At 39.4% G+C, this 21,530-nt stretch overlaps 1 protein-coding gene across 2 annotated transcripts in view; it reads right to left on the reverse strand.

Annotated features, from left to right (window-relative positions):
• Nucleotides 1-4,501, reverse strand: part of EIF2AK3 (eukaryotic translation initiation factor 2 alpha kinase 3) — a 74,537-nt gene extending 70,036 nt beyond the window's left edge. Inside the window, exon 1 of one of the 2 annotated variants that reach the window (XM_074197222.1) lies at nucleotides 4,483-4,501. The gene's annotated coding sequence lies outside the window, so the exon portion shown is untranslated. Of the gene's footprint in view, nucleotides 1-227; nucleotides 333-4,482 lie in introns of those variants that run through there. The other variant, XM_074197214.1, reaches the window with a different exon arrangement.
• Between the last annotated feature and the right edge of the window lie 17,029 nt (nucleotides 4,502-21,530).

Raw genomic sequence — 21,530 nt, forward strand, 5'->3', positions numbered from 1 at the left:
CGGACACCAAAGCCTGTGCTTTCTGCCCCAAGCTAGTGGCGGGGGAGCACTTGGCCCGCGGTCGGACTCCAGAGCCTGTGCTTTCTGCCCGTGGTAGGGCCCGGGGCGCACGTTTGCTGGCTCCGCCCCTTGGGAGCAGTCCCCGGGTGTCTCGGCCTCAGTTTCCTTCTGTGCGGCACGGGGGAGGGAAGGGGCTGAAGGGAGGACCGAGGTCCGGACTCACGCACCTGCTGCTCGGCCGCAACTCCGGCTCGTCGTCCGGGTCGGGCTCCCGCGGCTCCTGCTCGCCCGCGGCCGCCGGAAGCGCCTCGGCGTCCTCCACCGTCACCTCGGCGGCGGCCGAGGTAGGAGCGGCCGAGGCGCCCAGGCCGAAGATGGGGCCGTCCTCCTCCGCCGCCGGCCCCGGGGGCTCCGGGGCTCCGGCCGCCGCCAGGGGGGCCCGGGCGGCCGCCGTCCCCGCCGCCAGCCCGAGCAGCAGCAGAGCCAGAGCGAGCGGGCCCCGGCGCGTGGCGCGCTCCATCAGCGGCGCCACGTCCCCGCGGACATGGAGACCCCGCCGCCGCCGCCAGGAACCTCTTCCCGCTCCTCCCGACGGGCCCCGGGCCGGGCGAAGAAGCACACGGCCGCCCCGCCGACACCCAGACTGCTTTGACAGTCAGCTCGGTTCCCCGGGCCACGTCTGGGGCCCGCCCCCGCCCCCGCCCCCGGCCGCTCATTGGGCGGCCTTCTCGCCCATCTCGGCCCGCCCCGCGAGGGGAGCCCATCGATTAGTCAGAATCGCTGCCACTCAATGTTCTGGCGCTAAGTCTGGGGGAGAGGGCGTGCTTTCTCTGGTTGTCAACACGGCACGTGCCAATCAAATCGTACTTGGAGGTCCCGGAGCCCGTCGCTCTTCCGGGTACGACTGGCCAATAGAAGGCGGCTCTCCCCACATTTTTCCTATTTGATTGGTGGTACTGCTAGAACAAGCGGAAACTGATCTGGCACAGGATTGGTCAGATGCCAGGAGATCACCTCCCCTCAGGTTGGACAACTGGAAGGATGCAGAAAATTGATTGGCTGAAGCTAACGCCATTCCGAGGAACGGCTCTGATTGGCTGGAAGTAGCACTTCATACGTGGCTGATTCTGACTGAGAAGGGGTGGGGCAGTGGCCATGACGCAACCGGGTAGGTCCCTAGTGAAAGGAAAACTGGAAGGCGGAGTCCACGGTGGGGGGCGGAGCCAGCCTTAAAGGAGCCGCAGCTGGGGAAAACCTGGCGCTCCGATTAGTAACAGAGGCCGATGAAAATCCCGAGTACCTGATCGTGTCCCCTCCAGGGAGGAGGCCATTTCCACGCGGCTGCCCGACGTTATAGTAGGAGAAGCAGGTTGGAGAGACCTGGGTTCGAATCCAGCCCTGACACTGGCTGTGGGACCCCGGGTAACTCCCTCAAGTGCTCTGAACCAATTTAATTAGCTGTTGAATCAATTGCACTACCTGTTCATTAAACTCTTCAATGAACTGTTCAATGTATTGGATTGATTCCCTTAAAGATACCTCGAAACAGAATTATTATTATTATTATTATTATCATTATTATTATTACCATGCATTCATTCAATGTGTCCTGGACAGCCAAGCTCTGACACCATCTAATCACATTACCAACTAATCCTATGCATTATGATGACCTCATCCAGCCTGTTCTTGAAGACCTCCAGGGAGGAAGGGGAAGCCCACCACCACCTCTCTGTGACCAGTCTAATTCCTCCATCTTTGGTCCTCACAACTCTTTGCTTTTTAGTTTTTATGGGCCAATGTGACTTGCCCAAGGTTACATACACAACTTGGAAGTATCAAGCAACTGAAGCGGATTTGAACTCAAGCCATTTCGCGGCCCCAATCCTAGCTGTCATGCCCCTCCAGAGTCTTTTCTGCTTTCCCATGCCCAGTTCCTTCAACCACAGCTCTCATGTTGTTGCTCATCCTTCATTTTCAAAGAGAATCAATGACATCATGAGGTGATGTCTTGATATGTCTGTGAATTGGATTCAAGGGAAAGACTCTGTCTTCCAGGGTCATCAAATTGCAGTGGCAAGACAAAAATCAAGTTGACTGGCAATGGCCCAAAATGCAGTGGATGATCTTGGCATCTCTGGCTCTGACCAAGCTCTAAGCACTCCACAGCACCTGCCTTCATGGTCATTGAAACAAATTGTTCTCATCTGCCCATTCCACCGGGGAAGTTTGGGGTAGATGTTCCCCTGACCCACCAACAGATGTGAGACCTATGGTTACTCTCAATATATGGACTTGAGGCCCTTCACTAACCTGGCCACCCTCCTCTGTTATTGACTTTTTTTTTAACTATGGCATCTAGAATTGCTTGCAGTGGTCCAGATGAGGTCTGAAGAGGGCAGAGCGCAAACATCTCTATTCTTGGAAGCTCTGTCTCTTAATTCAACCCAAAACTGAATGACCTTTTCTGGCTTCACATCAGCGAGTATTACATTACTAACTCATCATGAGTTTGAAGGTCACAAAAATATCTTCCCCAATCCTAGCTGACATGCTCCTTCACCCCAAGTCTTTTCTTCTCTCCCTAAGCATGCCCAGTTCCTTCAACCACAACCCTCATGTTATTGTTCATCCCTTTTTAGTGACCTTCAAGCTCATAATGAGTTTGCAGTGTGATACTCTCTGACGTGAAGCAGAAAAAGTGATTCAGTTTTGGGTTGAATTAAGAGACAGAGCTTCCAAGAATAGAGATGTTTGCGTTCTGCCCTCTTCAGACCTCATCTGGACCATTGCAAGCAATTCTAGATGCCATAGTTTAAAAAAAAATAATAAACTGGAAAGTGTACAGATGAGGGTGACCAGGTTAGTGATGTTGCATTTTTGTTGAGTCCTAGTAAAAAACTGAGCATTTCTCCCTATGGAAATTCATTTTACTGATTCAGTAACAGTGCTCTAGCTTGTTCACATTTCGTCCTCAAACACTGTGGTTTCCCAATTCATCTGTTTCCATGATCTAAGTCTATTCTTTCCCATCCCCCTTACCTGTTCCTGTTCCCTTCCATCTACCCCTTCCTGTTACATCCCCCTCAATGGTCCTTTGAAGTCTCTCATCCCTTTGAAATCTTCCACTATAATTAATCTCTTCAACTCCCTCTTAGTCTTCCCCTCCTTGTTCTACCATTGCTCATCCTTTTCCCAACCACAGCCCTGGGCTATCCCCACAATATGCCTTCTCTACTAAAAAATTACTAGAACAAGGTCACACAACTGTGCTTGCTGGGCCCCTTACATATTTGTCCTGACTGTTCCATTACTTCTTTTTACTTTTTTCCCAATATCTCCCTATCATATTCTCTACTACAATTATTCCAAACCTCTTCTCTTCTCTTCTCTTCTCTTCTCTTCTCTTCTCTTCTCTCTCTCTTCTCTCTCTCTTTTTAGATTTTTTTTTGCAAGGCAATTAAGTGGCTTGCCCAAGGCCACACAGCTAGGAAATTATTAAATGTCTGAGGCCGGATTTGAACTCAGGTACTCCTGACTCCAGGGCCAGCACTCTATCTACTGCGCCACCCAGCTACCCTAAACCTTCTCTTCTCAAACCAATTACACCAAACATTTACCCCTTCCTTCTTCCCTCATGAACCTGACTTAGAAAATTGAAACTGTTGGGAGTTTCCCACTTGTACATCTTGAATCCCCTCAACTTCCTCTTCCTTTGACCTCAAAGAAAGAAATTGTCTTTCTCCTTGCCAAATTCTTGCTCCATTGCCTCCCACCTCCTTGAGGGACACATAGAATCCCCTCCAACATATAACCAAGATTCCTTGGTTTCCTCCAATCCAAACTCACTCCAGTTGTTCAAGGACTTTTTTCAACAATCTAAAGTTTATTATTGATTGATTTAATACTGACCTGTTCTCATCAAGGTGAGATAGCAAAGCATGTTGAGACTTACTTTAAGTAGATTGATTTCTTTCCTTAAGTCCCACCCTTCCACCTACTTGCCAGGGCTGCTATGAGGAAAGAAGTTTGTAACCCTTAAAGCACTATAGAAATTCGAGTTATTATTAAGATTACCTTTCAGAGACAACTGCACTGCTTTGAGTCTCCTACCTGCTTTCTGGATTTTAGTTATAGAATCGTTTTGACATCAAGTTGGAAAGGACATCAGAGATCACCTATGTATAATAACCTCGCAAAGAAGGATCAGAAGTCAAATAGACAGAGAATGTATTCATGGAAAGGGAGCCAGAGATCATGTCCCAGCCTGGGAAGGTAAATAGCATGAGAGCAGAGATTAAATGCCTGGCAGATTCAGCAGTTAGAGATGTACACCCCTTCCTTTTACAGAGAGGGAAACTAAAGTGAGTTTATCCAACAAAATACAACAAATAACCAGTAAGATGCTGGAGTGGTCTGCCATTTCCTTCTCCAGGTCATTTTACAGATGAGGAAACAGGTAAACAGGATGAAGTGACTTACCCAGAGTCATCAAATTCCAGTGGCAAGACAAAACTCAAGTTGACTGGCAGTGGCCCAGAATGCAGTGGATGACCTTGGCATCTCTGGGTCTGACCAGGGTTCTCTCTTTATCATTTAGTATTTGTGTGACTTCAGACAAGTGTTTTAACCATTCTAAGCCCCACCCCATCATCCTATGAACCTATAATCCTCAGAGTTGGACTTCCTTCTCAGAATTCTGTCTTTGAATGCATAGGATCACAAAGAAAATTATATTAAAAATAATTATCAAAAGACTCTTTTAAAAACCAAGTTTATGAATACCAGTTTAAAAGTATTTAGAGGCAGGATGAATGTCAATAATCTTACCAAACTGCAGGCAAGTTACTGGCTCTTTCCCAAATGTTCACAATCATTCCCAAATCTCCCCACCCTTCAGAAAACTTTCATTTAACCATATTATCCCCTCCAGCTACTGTCACAGATCTCACACCTTTGCTGTAAACAAGCTAGTAGACAAAGTCTCCTCCATACATGATGGACATTCCTCAACTTTGCCATCTCAGTTCAGGTACCTCTGCTACTCACAGATGCCTCTAATGGTTCACATACCTGCCACCTGACTAAACATCTAGGTCACAGAGATCTCTCAGCTGCTGGATCTGACAGTTATTTCAACTCAGCTCTCCTGCTACTTCAGACTGGGACCTGATCTCCTGCTCCCTTTTCCTGGATACTCTCTCATTATTGGCTTTCATGATGACATTCCACACTTGCCTATCTGATTTCTGACTCTTCTTTTATGGGGTTATTAGACATCTATCTGGTTAAAAGCAGAGACAGTTCTTATTTTTGTCTTTATACCTCCCAGATCTAGCCCAGGTCCTTGAACAGGGTAGATGCTTAATAGAGACTTGCAGAGTTGCATTATAAAGTCATCCTATCCCTTCTTTCCAAGTTTCTCAGCTCTGGGGACACAAAAAAAGGCCTGCTCTCAAGGAATTTAACATTCTATTGGAGAGACTACAGATAGATAACAAGGGAAATACAGAATATACCCAGGGCAGTGGGAAGGTCATCTCATAAGGGAAGATGCTAACAGCTGGAATTGGAGGAGGAAGACAGACCAGAAAAGGCCTCTGATAAAAAGTAGGATTTGTTGTTTGTCCTTCCTTCTCCAAAGAGGTCTAAGACATCATGGAGATGGCACCATGACATGCAAGTGAATAGAATTTAAGTGGAGGGAGAGTTGTGCAAAGTCACCAGTCTTACTTTCCTCTCTGTAGCCATTTGGGGTCAGTGGCCTTAATCACCAAATGGTTGGGATTTGAGGTGATCTGTGAAAGAAGTCAGGAAATTAGGAGGCAGGACCAGATAGTGCAAAGGCATGGAGGTGGTAAATGAAATATCCTTTAAGATCATCAACTAGTATAGCTAGATGGTTTTAGTGTGTGGAAGAAGTCTGGAGAGCTAAGAATGGACCAAGTTACGAAGAGATTCCATCACATAATTGGAGTACAAGAACAAGCCTTAGCCCAGTTTGGGGAAGATGGGTGCCTTGGTCTGCATCAGAGTGTTGCCATCCTAGCTGGCATTCATCAATGCCAGTTGGCTTGACTAGTTGACTCATCCCTCTTTCTTCTGTGATGTGTTTGGAATTGCTCCAGTCAATCAGCCAAAGTTCATCTCAGTTCCTGCTCTTATTCTCCTTCCCCAAGAAACCACCGTTCTGGGTTGTTATTTTGCGATGAGTGGAGCTGCCCGATCATTCCAGCTAGCTGAGGCTTTCTCCCCAAACAGAATGGCAGTATTCTGGCTTTGTAGGCAACAGAGTGGAAGCCCATCCTCCCTAATGCTGCAGTCACCGATGGTCTGATGGAAGAAAGCCTAAGGGGAATGGCTCCTTTCCAAGGAAGGCAAACTACCCAGTTTCCTGACACAGAATGTCTCAGGCTATTCCTTGATGGTGAAAGCAATTTCCTTATGGCTCATGAGTTCACTAAGGAGGGCCAGCATTTCTATTCTCTAGTCTTTTCCAAGAATCCTAGTGAAAGCTAGCACTTATACATGCACACATACACATACATATTTCCCCCAATTAACTAATGCTTTAAGGTTTGCAAAGTACCTTACATATCTTATCTCAACAGTAATGTACAGGTGTATTAAACTCCTCCTGACTCTAACTGGGATTTTCTTGGAGTGATTTGCCATTTCCTTCTCCAACTCATTTTATAGACGAGGAAACTGAGATAAACAGGGTGAAGTGACTTGCCCAGGGTCACACAGCTAGTAAATGTCTGAGGTCGGATCGGAACTCAGGTCTTTCTGTCTCCAAGTCTAATATGTACAGTCTCTATAAGTGATCAGATGCATAACTTCTCTTAAACAAGTCCCTGGCTCTAGAGTTTTGAATGGGAGAAGGCCCTAAAAAATTGATTTCTCTCACCTGGAGGCTAATGGTGAGTTACCAAGGACAGACAGTGTGGGCAGTGAGTTAAAGAGAATTGAGGTGGGGTGGGATCCACCACGATCGGGAGCCCTTATTTACCTGAGGATTCTGGTAAAGTTGGCTATAAAGTTCAGTGGATGATATGCTCTGGGAGAAGGCTGAAAACTGAAGGTCTCTTGCCCTTGACTTAACTCCCCCTTTCTATTACCATCTGGAGTTAGAGGGCAGCTTGCTATATGCCAACACTGATCATGACCCAGAAAAGCCTAGAGGAAAAACAAAAAGGGGACTTAAAATTTTTTAAAAAGAAAATGAAAGAAAAAATTTTTAAAAAGAAAAAAGGGACCTTTTTCCATTGCTCTGCCCTCTCTGGCCCACTTGGTTCCAATCTCCCACTTCCTCCAGGAGTTATTGAAAAAAGGCAAAAATTAGAATATCTTGGTAACTTGTCTTCCAAAGCAGCACAAATAAATAAATAAATGGTCCCAATATCTACTATCTGTGTAGCAATAGTGACCTTGGGGAAGTCTCTTCTCTACCTCAGTTTCCTTAGGAGTAAAATGACAGAATGGAATTATACAATCAAGCCCTAAGGTCTCTTCCAGATCTCATAGACCATGATTCTGACTTCAGATAAAAAGCCTGCTACTGGGTTTCAGAAATGTGGTAATCCAGGAAGAAATTTCTACAAGTCAAACACTAGATAAAAAGTCAGGCTCTTCCAGATGGCAACTGGTTATTTTCCATGTGGAACCATAGATAACTTAAATTTCTTTTCTCACCTCTTTTGGAAAGAAAGGGGTTAGATAAAGGAGGTAGTGAAGAAAAAAGGAAGTAGTAACTGATCCTAGGCAAAACACTACCGACCAACCCAGGAAATAAAGGAAAGTATCTTCAATTTGGTTATTCTTAACAGCAGCTCTGACCACAGGGTTTCTGTTCTGATTATTTTCAGAAAAGCCTTTGGGAGTTATTCATGGCTTTTTTCGAAGAAGGCCTTTGAAATGGTCTCCTTTGTCATAGAGCCTTGAATCTTTTCTCTACATTTGCTTCATTTGGGGGATTTATAAAATGCAGAACTTTGTTTTAAAAAAAGCACATAAAGAGAAAGATTTGAAATATATCCCCCAAATTAATTAAAGTCAATAGCCACACTAAAGAGATAAAGTCATCAAAGTCTTCCATCTCCAGCATTACTGATTTTGTGATTCTGGGACAAATCACCTAACCTCCCTCTGTGTTTTGGTTTCTTCATCTGCAAAATCAATGAATTGGATTCAGAGGGTTCTAAAATCCTTCCCAGATATAAATTTAGAATTTTATGGTAAACTTTTTTCACATTCCAAACTTACTCAGCCTTAATTTCCTTATCTTTACTTACCTCACAAGGTAGTTGAGAAGTTTGCAAAGCATCCTACAAAACAAAGTGCTGTTGGGCATAGAGTGTGTTGGATTTTAAGTTAGGAAGACCTGAGTTCAAATCCTGTCCTAGACACATAGAAACTACATGACCCCAGGTAAATCACTTAATCTCTCTTGACCTTAGTTTCATTATTTATAAAATGAACCCAGAGTAGTTAGGTGGTGCAGTGAAAAAAAGAATCTTCCTGAAGTCAGAAAGACCCGAGTTTAAATCCAGCCTCAGACACTTACTAGCTCTGTGACCCTGGATAGGTCACTTAATCTTATTTGACTTAATTCCTCACATGTAAAATAATCTGGCAAAGAAAATGACAAACCGGTATCTTCGCCAAGAAAACCCAAATGGGACCAGGAAGAGTTGAATATGATCAAACTGACTCAATAACAACAAAAAATAGGCATAAGAATAGCACCTCCCTTCAGAAACAGGATTTTTATAAGTGTCTGATAAGATAATTTATGTGAACTATTTGTAAACTTTAAAGTTTGATATAAATGTTAGCTAGTAGTAATAGTATTTAATTGAAATAAATGGAATATCTTCCTGCTTCTGGTACAATAATGAGATGGGACTCAAATTGTGTATATAGCTGTATCTATATCTATACGCATATACAAATTGATTCATACTTTTTCATTCAATATCTAACAGTAAACACTAACTGGTCACTCTTTCATGGGAGTTCAGTCAATGGATAGGATCCTAGAGGTAGAACTGGAAGAGACATCAGAAGTCATATTGTCCAACTCTCCCATTTTACAGGTGAGGCCCAGGGAGAGTTTCAGTCTTGTCTAAGGTCATACTGCAGATAACCATCAGAGGTGGAATTTGAACCCCTAGCCTTAGATTTCAGAGATAGTATTCTTTTCCATTTGTTTTTACTGCTTGCTCAATTCATAGAAAAAGGACTGAGGGATATGACAATGGCCAGAGTCACCTTTAATTAATTAATTTTCCCAATTATTTGAAAAAGTAGTTTACAATATTCATTTTTATAAAGTTTTCTCCCCCCCTTCCTTCTCTTGTCCCAAGATAGCAAATAATCTGATAAAGGTTATACATGTACAACCATGTTTCTCATATTTCCATATTAGTCATGCTTGCATAAAATCTTTTGATCATAATCTGAGAGAAATCTGACAAATTTGTGTTCAACTCTGCCTCCCAGCATGATTTATGAGGAGAAACCTGATTTCATACAGCAGATGACCCTGGAGAGGTGGAGCATGGCCTTGATTCCAAGGAGAGATGACCAATACAAGACTGGTAGACCATAAGGTCATCTCCAAGGATGGGCTGCCTGGCCATGAATTCACACATCTGATGATTTTAAAGTCCAATTCAACTAAATCCAACAAATACCCCCTACAATGTGAGAGGCAGTATGCTGGAGTCCCTAAAGAGCTGACCCAGGAAGATCTGGGCTTAAGTTCTTCCTCTGACATACATTGACAATGTGACTTTGGACAATCATGTACTTTCTCATTGACTCCTTAAAGCTATGTAGTAGTGAGAACAGAATGCTAAAGAAATTTAGGAAAAAAGCAGTGATTGCCAAATGTCAACATGATGGGGGGGGGTTGTAGAACTAGCTCATCTGAGAGTTCCCTATACCAAATAACGTTCAGATTTCATTCTAAAATACAAAGATAAAATAAAGACCAGACTCTGTCCTTAAGCAATTTGCATTCTGCTAAAGAATATACCATTTATTCTCTAGTAGAAGTTAAAGAAATATAAGTAAATATAATATTAATAAGAGAAGTAAAGAATACTAAAATCCAGAAGGTCAGAAATGTCCAACCAGAGAAAGAAGGAGGTAACTCCCAAGATGAACCTTGAAGGAACTGAAACTGAGTCAATGTGGTTCTGCTACAACATTGTCATGCATAGAAATTTGTGAAAAAAAATCTATTGTAGGGAAATCTTTCTATCTTGTCAGTTTCCAACAAGGAAAAAATAATTGTTACATCACTCAGCACACCCCAAAAGCATATGAACCTATATAGATGGGGTCTGATCCTAGATTAGGTTTGGGGAAGCCCTCTCTCAAAAGGGTCACTCTCTTTTTTTTAGCTCATTATATCCCCAACCAAAATTTCATACCTAAGTTTCTTTGAATGTGGGTCATAGAGTCTACAAATTCCATATGGATAGTCCAGAACACATGGATCAGGGTAGAGTATATGTCTTTACTTTATCCTATTAAAAATGCATATGATATAGGGGATGCACAGGAGCCTGACATTGTAAAGGTACTTTCAATACTTCCTCTTGGAAGGAACTGAATTTGGGATTTTCACTGGAGCAAACTTTTAACATCTGAATGAATCACCAAAGTCATGTCACATAGACCTATGCTGTTCCTCCCAGGCTCACAATGGCCCCTAAAGTTTAACTTTTCCCTAGAAAATGTAAATATATATATATATATACATATATATATATATATGTATGTAAGTATATATGTATGTGTGTATGTACCTTGACCTGTTTGTCAATTTCAGAATAAAAATAAATCTTAATAAATATAAATAAATTATTTTTTCAATCTCCAAGTATATGGATTAATATACTGTTGGAGTTATGAAATAATTTGACCATTTTGGAAAGCAATTTGAAATTATGCAAACAAGAACACTAAAATGTTTACACTCTGACATAGATATTGCACCACTAGTAATATACCCCCATAAGTGATAAATGGATAGGTCTCATATATGACAAATTATTTATGGCAGCACTTTTTGTGATAGCAAAGCACTAAAAACAAAGTAAATGCCCTTTGATTGAGGAATGGCTAAACCAAATTGTGATGCATGAATATAATAGAAAGTTTTATATGAATTAATAAATACTGTGAAACATTGAAAGACCTACATGAATTGATGCAAAGTGAAGGAGGCAAAGCCAGGAAAATAATAAACTCAATGACTACACAAGGTAAATGGAAGCAATAACCATCACAAAAGAATCAGAAATGAATATTTTGAAATTACAAAGGATAAACATGGCTCCAAAGGAGAACTATAAGAAGAAACCTTCACCCTGTTCATTGGCCGGGGCAGATGTGGTGGTGGAGATAATAGAGAAGTTTAGGATTTTGGTAACAAGTCATAATTTGTCAGATTTTTTTATTGTATTGATGATTATTGCTTTCTTTTTCTCCTTTTTCTTTATTTTTTTTTTTTTTGGCTATATGGATAGCTGCAGAATGAGATACAGGAAGAAATGTATTTGATGTAAAAATAAAAGATATCAATAAAAATGTATTTTTTAAAGTCTCCCTTCTCTACTCAAAGACTAGATAGATGCTGAGATCATACTCTCTCCAGAATCAAATTCACCTCCTTTACACAGGATATTGGAGTTTCCATGAATAGCCTTCTTAGATCATATGGTACATATAGTATTTACTGTTGTAAGAGTTTTATCAGGGTCATAGTGACTGTCATCTCTTGGGTTGGTCACTTAACTTCCAGCAAAGCTTCCTAAGGCCATATCAACAAGGAGGCAATGGCCAGCATATCTAACTCCTTTTGCTCCTGCCCCAAGCCAATCATTTGCAATTCTTGGAAAGGAGGAAGATTATGTGTATGCCAGGGACCAGCTGGGTGAAGATGTGAGAGAGAAAGAGACAGACACAGAGACTGTTCATCAGTTAGTTGACCTAAGGGTAATGAATTATTCAGTCACAATAAATCTTAAAGATTATAGACCAGCAGAGGAGTTTAGATTAGCATCTACAGAAATGCTGACCAATGAAATCATGAACTTTAAAGTGCTAAACCATGGAATGTCTGCCTTGTGAATTCTTTGACCTTCCAGGGAAGTGCTAGGGATGTGTAAACCATGGTGGGAAATAATGAAAACAGGGAAGAAATAGCAAGCTGTTTGGAGAAACTTATAACTGGTAATAAAAAAAACTGATAATAATAATAATGATGATACTAATGCAAACACATTTATATAGCACTTCTTTTTTTCTAAAGATTTTATTTATTTTGAGTTTTACAATTTTCCCCCCATCTCACTTCCCTCCCGCCACCCCCCACAGAAAGCAATTTATCAGTCTTTACTTTGTTTCCATGTTGTACATTGATCCAAATTGAGTGTGATGAGAGAGAAATCATATCCTTAAGGAAGAAACAAAAAGTATAAGAGATAACAAAATCAGACAATAAGATATCTGGGGTTTTTTTCTAAATTAAAGGGAATAGTCCTTGAATTTTGTTCAAACTCCATGGTTCTTTCTCTGGATACAGATGGCACTCTCCTTTGCAGACAGCCCCAAATTGTCCCTGATTGTTGCACTGATGGAACGAGCAAGTCCATCAAGGTTGATCATCGCCCCCATGTTGCTGTTAGGATGTACAGTGTTTTCTGGTTCTGCTCATCTTGTTCAGCTATATAGCACTTCTAAGTGACTGACATGCTTATCTTATTTGAAGTTCTTTACAACCTTCTGAGGTAATAGCTATTATTAACCCCACTTTACAAAAGATTGAGGCTCTTTAAGTTTTAGAGGCCTGTCCAAAGTCACATAGCTAGATATGTATATGGGGCAGAATTTGAACCCAGGTCTTTCAGGAGAATTAGAGTTCATTGAGGACAGAGATTATTTAATTTTTGTCTTTTTATTCTCAGTGTTTAGCACAATTGTTCACTCTTTTTTAGTAGCTTCTGACTTTTCCTAACCCCTTTTGGGTTTTTGGGGGCAAATAGTTTAAATCCTGTCTTAACTGGGTGACCCTGGGCACCTCTGTAAAATGGGGCTGATAATATCAGTTTCTTCCCGGGGTTGTTTGAGAATCAAATGAAAAAATTTGTGTACAGCATTTTGCAAACTTATAAGTATAAACTATCATCAAGATGATCCTCATCATCCAAATAACGAATCTACTTTCTGAGCCAATCTTTCATTTCCTTCCTTACATGACTAAAATTTGATCGTCTCAAGATGCTCCCCTAAATCTCTACTCAGTCTACTTAATTTGGGGACTTTTTTTTGAGGACCAAAGAGTTTCACAGAAGAATTATCCAGTCATTGGGGAAAGCACTAAGGGAAGTCAGAGACAGGAGAGCAAGGGAAGGGTACTAGGGTAGTTTGCCAATTCACTCAAACTAGGGTTGGGACTTTTACTGATAGTCCCTCACATTGCTGTCCTGACACTGCTACTGAAAAATGATGCCATGAAACTTGGATGGGCAAGGTATGATAGAGACTCAGTCAGGGAAGTGACTTTGGCTATGATGGGCTTCTGAAGGAAGAAAAAAAAATGACATCCACAATGACTTTGGGACTTGGCCCAGTTATACCAGGCTCTCAAAGGGACTCCTAGTTCCATGTTTCAAAGATGTTCCCTCCATGGTGGATTGTGAGAATTCGGGGATCAGGCTCACTCAAGTATTTTATAGAGAGGGACAATCTAATTGATTTCCCATACTTGTAGTTTCAGTTAGAAAGACATCAAAGATATAGAATATCAGACATTTCTAGTCTCAGATAGAAGATTTTAGATATGAATAAGAGATGATTCTTGAGAAAGGAACTGGGCAATAAGAGGGGAGTCTCAGTTAAGAAGAGGGTGCATGAGCAAGGATTTAATAGAGGTTTTTCTGAGTTCAAACTGGCAAGAATTCTATAACTGTTAGCCTAAATGGATTTCATGGTTACAGATTCCAAGCTTGATAGATAGACAGATAAAGATATATCAATAGATATAGATAGATAGATAGATAGATAGACAGTTAGATAGACAGATAGATAGATAGATAGATAGATAGATAGATAGATAGATAGATAGATAGATAGATAGATAGATAGATAAAATATGCATATGTATATAGAATTAAATGAGTGTATGCATGTATACTAGTTTGGTAGTGAGGAGAGGTAGAGCAGAAGTAGAAGGAGGTGAAGTTACTCTAACCAAGGAGATTCTATTAGAAAAGTTTCTTCCCTGTAGGCTGCAAAACACAAGGAGAACACCAACAATATGACTTGATGTAAAATGTCATAAATAAAAAGCCATCATTGGGAACAACTTCATGTGAAAATGCTCCAATCTTACTCCCAATTCCAACACAGAGAGGAGGGACCTGTAGCTAATTAATTAAGTGATCATATGGAATTAGTGGTACAGCACTCCTAAGCTATCAGGAAGTTTTTTGATGGCCTGAGAATCAATCTGTCAAAAAACAAACATTTATTAAGTGACTCTTAAGAACTAGACATTAAAGTCAAAATGAAATAAGTAACAAAAATGAAGCAGCCCCTACTCTCAAGGAATTTACATTCAATTAATCGAGTTTAAGAGAATGAATCAAATAACTCAATTCAGAGAGACCAGGTAGGTAAATTCCCAAAATGGCAAAATTAGTAGCTCTAGAATGTCCAGGTATCAAAGGATCATGGACTAGCCAAGGAGTAGGAAGCTTTAGTTTAGGAAAACTCAGGCAATTCTCAATCTGGGTTGAGATAGATTTCTTCTGGAGGCATCACTGATGATTCTGTCTCAATATATTATTCCTGAAAATACATACATACATACATACATACGCATATATATATAATATAAACTAGTACATATATAAATATAAATAAAACATATACTATTTAAGCTTCTTGAGGGTAAGGATTGTCTTTTGCTTCTTTTTGAATTCACAGTGCTTAGTAGTATCCTCTTTTAATAATATGTGTATAATATATATTCTGCCTAAAGAATTCCTAGAGATGATTTATGCAAATTGTTGCATTATTAAGTAAGTAAAAGTAGATAAACAACATACACAATGACTATAATGCTATAAATAAATTGTAGATATGATGGGCAGCTAACCCCTGAGTAGGCTAAAAATCCAAAGTTGCCTAGAGAACCAATAATGGTGAACTAAAGTACTTTTCTCCTCTCAGATAGAGGCAGGAGATGATTAGGACAGAATGTACTTGAAAATTATTGCATCACTTCTTTTTGTTTAACTGGTTTTCTTTGTTATGAGAGGGCTTAGTTATGGAGGAAAGGGGAAGGGAAGTTATTTCTGAAATGACTGCTGTAAAAAAGAGATTATGAATAAAGTTTATTTTCAAAATGCTTATAAATAATATTTAGAAAAGATCTTTTTTCCCTTTTGATCTGAGGTATATGAAGACAAAAGGTAGATGGCAAAGTTGAAAATGGTATTGAAATTGAGATCTCCAAAATTAGGGTGCCGGTAAGCTGAACCTCAGAAGCTAAGGTCCCATCTTGGGATGTATGATCCAAATTTTTGTCTTGAACTGGGGTTTGCTAATCAGAGAGTCTTAGAAAATTGTGAAAAAAAGGAAACTCTGGGAAACCAAAGGCAAAATCCTGGGGAGTTGACTGAAAGTGAACTGGTAGACAGGAAGACTATAAGGGTGAGAACTGTGGTTTTTTTTTAACAGGGCCATAAAATCTTTGGGAATTGTACAAAACTTTGAGGATAGATCTCCTTTGGAGAGATCTGGTCAATATTGGCTAAGGCACTGATTCTATTTCAAAATAAAAGCAGATCCACAAATACTGGCTGCAGTGAGACATCACCCTAACATGCTCTTGGCTTGCTGCCAATTTAAGGTCTGACCTGAGTCTTGGTACCATTTTTAAGACATTCTTAATGATATGAGTCATTATCATGGGATACCTGTGCATCTTCCTTGTTCCTGTGTGATAATAAACATGCTGTACAATATTAACCACCAGTTTGGATTCTATTTACTTTGGCTCCTCAGTGCTTGTATTACAGGATCCCTGTTACTGACTTACGGGATGAGTTTTGGCAAAAATCACTTGAGCTTATTATCCCACCCTTGATTGCCCAGCTTGTTCATTCTTTCTCCTACCATTGCTCAGAAGTTTCTTTGGTGATTTCCTGGGGTCTTAGAGGACCCTGGAAAGTACTCTCTAGGCTCTGGTGCTATAATTGAACCTCTCTTGTTTTAATACTAATAATAGCTACCATTCCTATAGCTCTTTAAAGTTTTCAAAATACTTTATAAATATTATCCTCATAGCAACCCCTGGGAGGTTGGTGCTAGTGTCATCTACATTTCATAAGTAGGGAAATTAAAAGAATGAATCAATCAATCAATGTTTATTAAGTGCCTACTGAATAATGGACACTACTAAGCATTGTGGATACAAAAAAAGAGGATACTATTAAAAGAGAACACTACTAAGCATTGAGGATTCAAAAGGAAGCAAAAGATAATTCCTACCCTCAAGGAGTTTACCTACCAGAGGAGACAACCTGCAAATAACTACAGACAAAGTAAACTACAAATAGGATCAATAGGAAATAATTAACAGAGAGGAAGTATTGGAATTAAGAGGAATTAGAGAAGGCTTCCTGAAGAAGGTGGGATTTTAATTGAGATTTAAAGAGAGAAAGGGAAATCAGTCATTTGAATAGAGGAAGAACTTCACAAACATGGAGGACATAGAGAGAAAATGCTCAGAGTTGAGAGATGGGTCTTGTCTATGGAACAGCCTGGAAGAAAATATTGTTGGATCAAAAAATGTGGGGGGAGAGGGGAGGCAGAGTAAGGTGTAAGAAGACTGAAAAGATCATGAAAGGCTTTGAATGACAAATAGAGGATGTAGTATTTGTTTTTGGAGGCAAGAGGGAGTCACTAGAGTTTATTGAGTCAGGGGATGACATGATCAGACCTGAACTTTTAGAAATTCACTTTATCAGCTAAATAGAAGATGGATTGTAGTGAATAGTGACTCAAGGACAGCTGACCCACAGTAGCAATTATTGCAGTAGGCCAGGTGTGAACCAATAAGAGTCAGTGTGGCTTGTCAGAGGAGAGAAGGGGGCATATTCAAGAGATGTTGGCAAAGGTGAAATCATTAGGTCTTGGCCATAGATAGCTTGAATATGTAGAGTTAGAGAAGGTGAGAAATGTAGGATGACTCTTAGGTTCTGAACTTGAAAGGCTGTGAGAATGATATAGTCCTCTACAGTAATATAGAAGTATGGGAGAAGGGGTGGGGAGGTGGTGAAGATAATGAGTTCTGTTTTGGATTTATTAAGTTTAAGATGTCCACTGTACATATTGTTCAATGTGTCTAAAAGGCAGTTGGAGGTGTTGACAATACCCCAGGTTGGATAACCTCAACTTCCCAGGGTAGAGGTTTAGCTTGAGTAAAGTGTAAACATCTCCAGGTTGATTCTGTGAAATCCACAGTCAATAAGCCCTGAGGGTAGCTGGATTGTGAGACAGCCTCAGCCTCAGAAACTTTCATCTCATAGATTTTACAGGGGTCTGGTGGACTGTCTGGGGTCAGACACCTGAATAGCAAAGGATGGAAGGACCTTCTGCTGCTGAGGCTAGCAACCACAGCTGTGCTGACCAAAGGGGTCCCAGGCTGTAGTTGCAGGAAAACAGAACAGGCCTAGTGAGTGAAGTAGCAGAGGCAGAATCCTATTGGCTGTGGACATTTGCAGGCGAGCCCAGGCCCTAGTTTTAATTTCAGGATCGAGAAGACAGTTGAAGTTTACAGCTGTTGGAGAGTAACTGGGGGCCCCAGATGTGACTTGGGGCAGAGAAAAGTGCCCAAAGTTAGACACTAGGAAAGATCTCAGAAAATTACAGTAAGAAGGACCTGAACTTCAGGGCATCCTTCTCCAGGACTCAGGTATAAAACCTGAATGTAATAACAATAAGCTGCTCAAAACAAAATAAAAATGAGTAAGGAAAGGAGAAAAATATCCAACAATGGGTAACTTCTATGAGAATACAGAAGATCTGGGATCACATTCAGAGCAATTTAATGGAACTTTGAAAAAAAGCCATCCCTTTTTCAATGAAAAATGTCAAATGATCTCAAGTCCCAAAGGTTGGAAGAAATTTTTAAAATGTTAAAGATTAAATAAGACAGATCAAGGAAAAATTAGAAAAATTAGAAATTAGAAAAAAATAAGAGCAATCTAAGAAAATCAAGTAAATTACGAAATGAAAGTGAACCAACTCCAAACAGAATCAAAAACTTAAGAAAGAAAATATTTTCTTTTGGAAACTAGAATTGGGCAAGGGAAAGTGAATGATATAAGACACCAAGAAATAAAAAAAGTAATCAAAGGAATGAAAAAATAAAAGAAAATGTGAAACATCTCTTCAGAAAAACAACAAATCTGTAGAACAGATCAAGGAGGGGAAATGTAAGAATAGTTCTATCTGAAAGTTGCAGTAAAAAAAGAATCTTGATACAATTTTACAAGAAATTATTAAGAAAAACGAGAAGGTAAAGCAGCAATAGGGAAAAAATCCACCCATCACAATCTGAAAGGGGAATACTTAAAAGATTATCATAGCTAAGTTTCAAAGCTCCCAAGTTAATGAGAAAATATTGGAAGCAATAAGAAAAAAAATTTAAATATATTGGAGTTACAATAAGGATTACATAAAAACCTAGCAGTTACTACACTGAAAGGCCACAGGGTTTTAATACTATATTTTGTAAAGCAAAAGATTTTGGGCTGTGACCAAGAATAACTTACTAACCAAAATTAAGTATAATCCTGAATGGGAAAAAATGGATATTTAATTAATTGAAAGACTTTCAGGTATCTGTGACAAAAAAGAGCAGAACTTCAATATATAAGAATCAGGAAAAATATAAAGTAAACATTAAAGACCAAATATAACGGACTTCTATATGTGAAATTTTATCTTTTATGACTGTCATCATCATTTGAAAGATAAATTTGGGCTGAGATATATATGATGGCATAATTTTAAAAAACTGCGTAGGGAGAGATAAAAAAAGTATAATCATATAGAAATGATTCATGAAAGGAGGAATTGATACAGAAAGGAGTGAAAGGGGCGGGCTGGTGGTGCTATAACTAATGCTCCAAGCCTTAAGACTTTCTCATGGGAAATGGGTTGAAAAGGCAACAACATCTACCTCTAGAAGGATATAAAAGTCTTCTAAATTTAGAAAGAAATGAGGGCAAGGGGAAGAGTGTGTAGATTAAGAATTAAAAGGGGTAGAGGGAATAAAGGAAAACTCTTAAAAATAAGAGGGCAAAAGAAGAAGATAAGGTAGGGGGTTCTTAGAAGAGTGGGTAGATTAAGGAATAGAAGGAATAGGGTAAATCTATTGAGAATGATAAGTAAGAATAGGAAGTAGGGAAATAACAAGTACTCAAAATTTTAAATGGCAATGGAATGAATTTTACCCACAAAATAAAACAGCAGAATGGATTAAAAATCTGAATTCAGCAATATGTTGCTTTCAGGAAACACAGTAAAAATGAGAAATATGTATAGAGATAAAATAAAAGGTTGGAGTAGAATTTACTTTGTGAAAAAAAAAGCAGGGGAAAAACAGCTGTGCAAAAAATAAAACTAACTACATAAAAAAAAAACAGGGATAGTAACCATGGATCTCAGACATAAAGTTAAAATAAATTTAATTAAAAGATAAAAATAAGAAACTCCCCTGTCACCAATATTTTTTAATGTTGTTTTAGATCATTCAAAAAACTAGACAGAATAAAATGTCTGAGAGTCTACCTGTCAAAAACAGACACAGGAACTACATGAACATAAACACTATACAAATAAAGTCAGATTTAGTTAATTGGAGAAATAGTTATTGTTCATGGGTAGGTAAAGCCAATATAATAAAAGATAACATTTACCAACCAATCTATTTTATGCTATCTGAGTTAAACTACTTAAAGATACTTAATTAAAAATATAATAACAAAATTCATTTGGAAGAGCAAAGGTCAAGAATTTTTTTAAAAAATGAAGGGGGAAAAGTGTAAAGTAAGGAGATTCAACAGTACCAGACCTTAAACCATATTATAATGTGAGAGCAATGTTAAAGTGTAAAATGGATAATTTGGATTATTTTAAATTGAAATGTTATTATCATATAAATAAAATCAATGCAGCTAAGAGTAGAAAGAAGGCAGAAAATTGGAGGAAAAAACCTTTCATAGGTAATTTCTCAGATAGGATATTATTGTGATAGATTACTGTGGTGATTTAAGAAATGATAAGCTGGTTGATTTAGAAAAAGAAGATTTGCACCTAGGAAGGAAGATGCTATCCACCTGCAGAGAAAGAACTGACAAATTGAAATGTGCATACTTTCATTTTTTATATTTCTAAGTATATGTGTATGTATTCCTACATATTTTTATAAATATATATTAATGTATATATATTCATTCACTTTTAATTGTAATCTTCTCTAGGGAGGGGAATGGGAGGGAAAGAGGGATAAAAAATAATGACAGCAGAGAACAAAAAGTAAAAGGAAGAACAGAAAAGCTGGGTTGTTTTGAAAACATAGATTGTTACATAGATCTTTGTGAAATGGAAATTTGTTGTTTTATATCAGCTCATCATTTATGTTCTGCTGTGTACATGGAAATGCTCTTCTTTTTTTTCTCAATTTGTATTTGTTTAAAATGAATAAAACATTTAAAATAAAGTAAATATTTTTTAAAAGGGAAAAAAGAAAAAAAAGAGGAGAAGATAGAAGAGGCTAACCCCTCTTCAGATTTTGTTTTTGGTTTTTAGTTTTTTTGCAAGGCAAATGGGGTTAAGTGGCTTGCCCAAGACCACACAGCTAGGTAATTAGTGTGAGACAGGATTTGAACCCAGGTATTCCTGACTCCAAGGCCAGTGCTTTATCCACTACGACACCTAGCCGCCTCATCCTTTCAGATTGTTGGAGGATAAGAATCTGGTAAGATATGAGAGGTACCAGTAGTCTCCATCAGGTCCCTAGATTTCTACACTAGTAACTTTAGAGAACTCCTTGGGCGAGATCTCTCTCTCTCTCTCTCTCTCTCTCTCTCTCTCTCTCTCTCTCTCTCTCTCTCTGTTATCTTGCTCACAAATGTAGAACTCCTTTACTCTTTTCCTTTTTTTTTTTTTAAGTGTCTGAGCTCAATTTTGAAATCAAGTCCTTCTGACTCCAGGGCCAGAACTCTATCCACTGCGCCACCTAGCTGCCCTCCTTTACTCTTTATTGTCTGGTTTATATTCTTTTTTGCATATCTTCTTTGATTTCTGTTTTGCAATTAATTTGGAGAAATGGATTTCTTTGCTATTCACTATTAGTGGAGTTAATATTTGGTGGAAAAGTGGTCCAACCTTGGCTATAAAGCATAGAGTGCTGCTTCACCACAAAAATGAAACAG

This window comes from Macrotis lagotis, chromosome 1 (genome assembly GCF_037893015.1).
Source record: "Macrotis lagotis isolate mMagLag1 chromosome 1, bilby.v1.9.chrom.fasta, whole genome shotgun sequence".
In the NCBI taxonomy this organism is placed as follows: domain Eukaryota; kingdom Metazoa; phylum Chordata; class Mammalia; order Peramelemorphia; family Peramelidae; genus Macrotis; species Macrotis lagotis.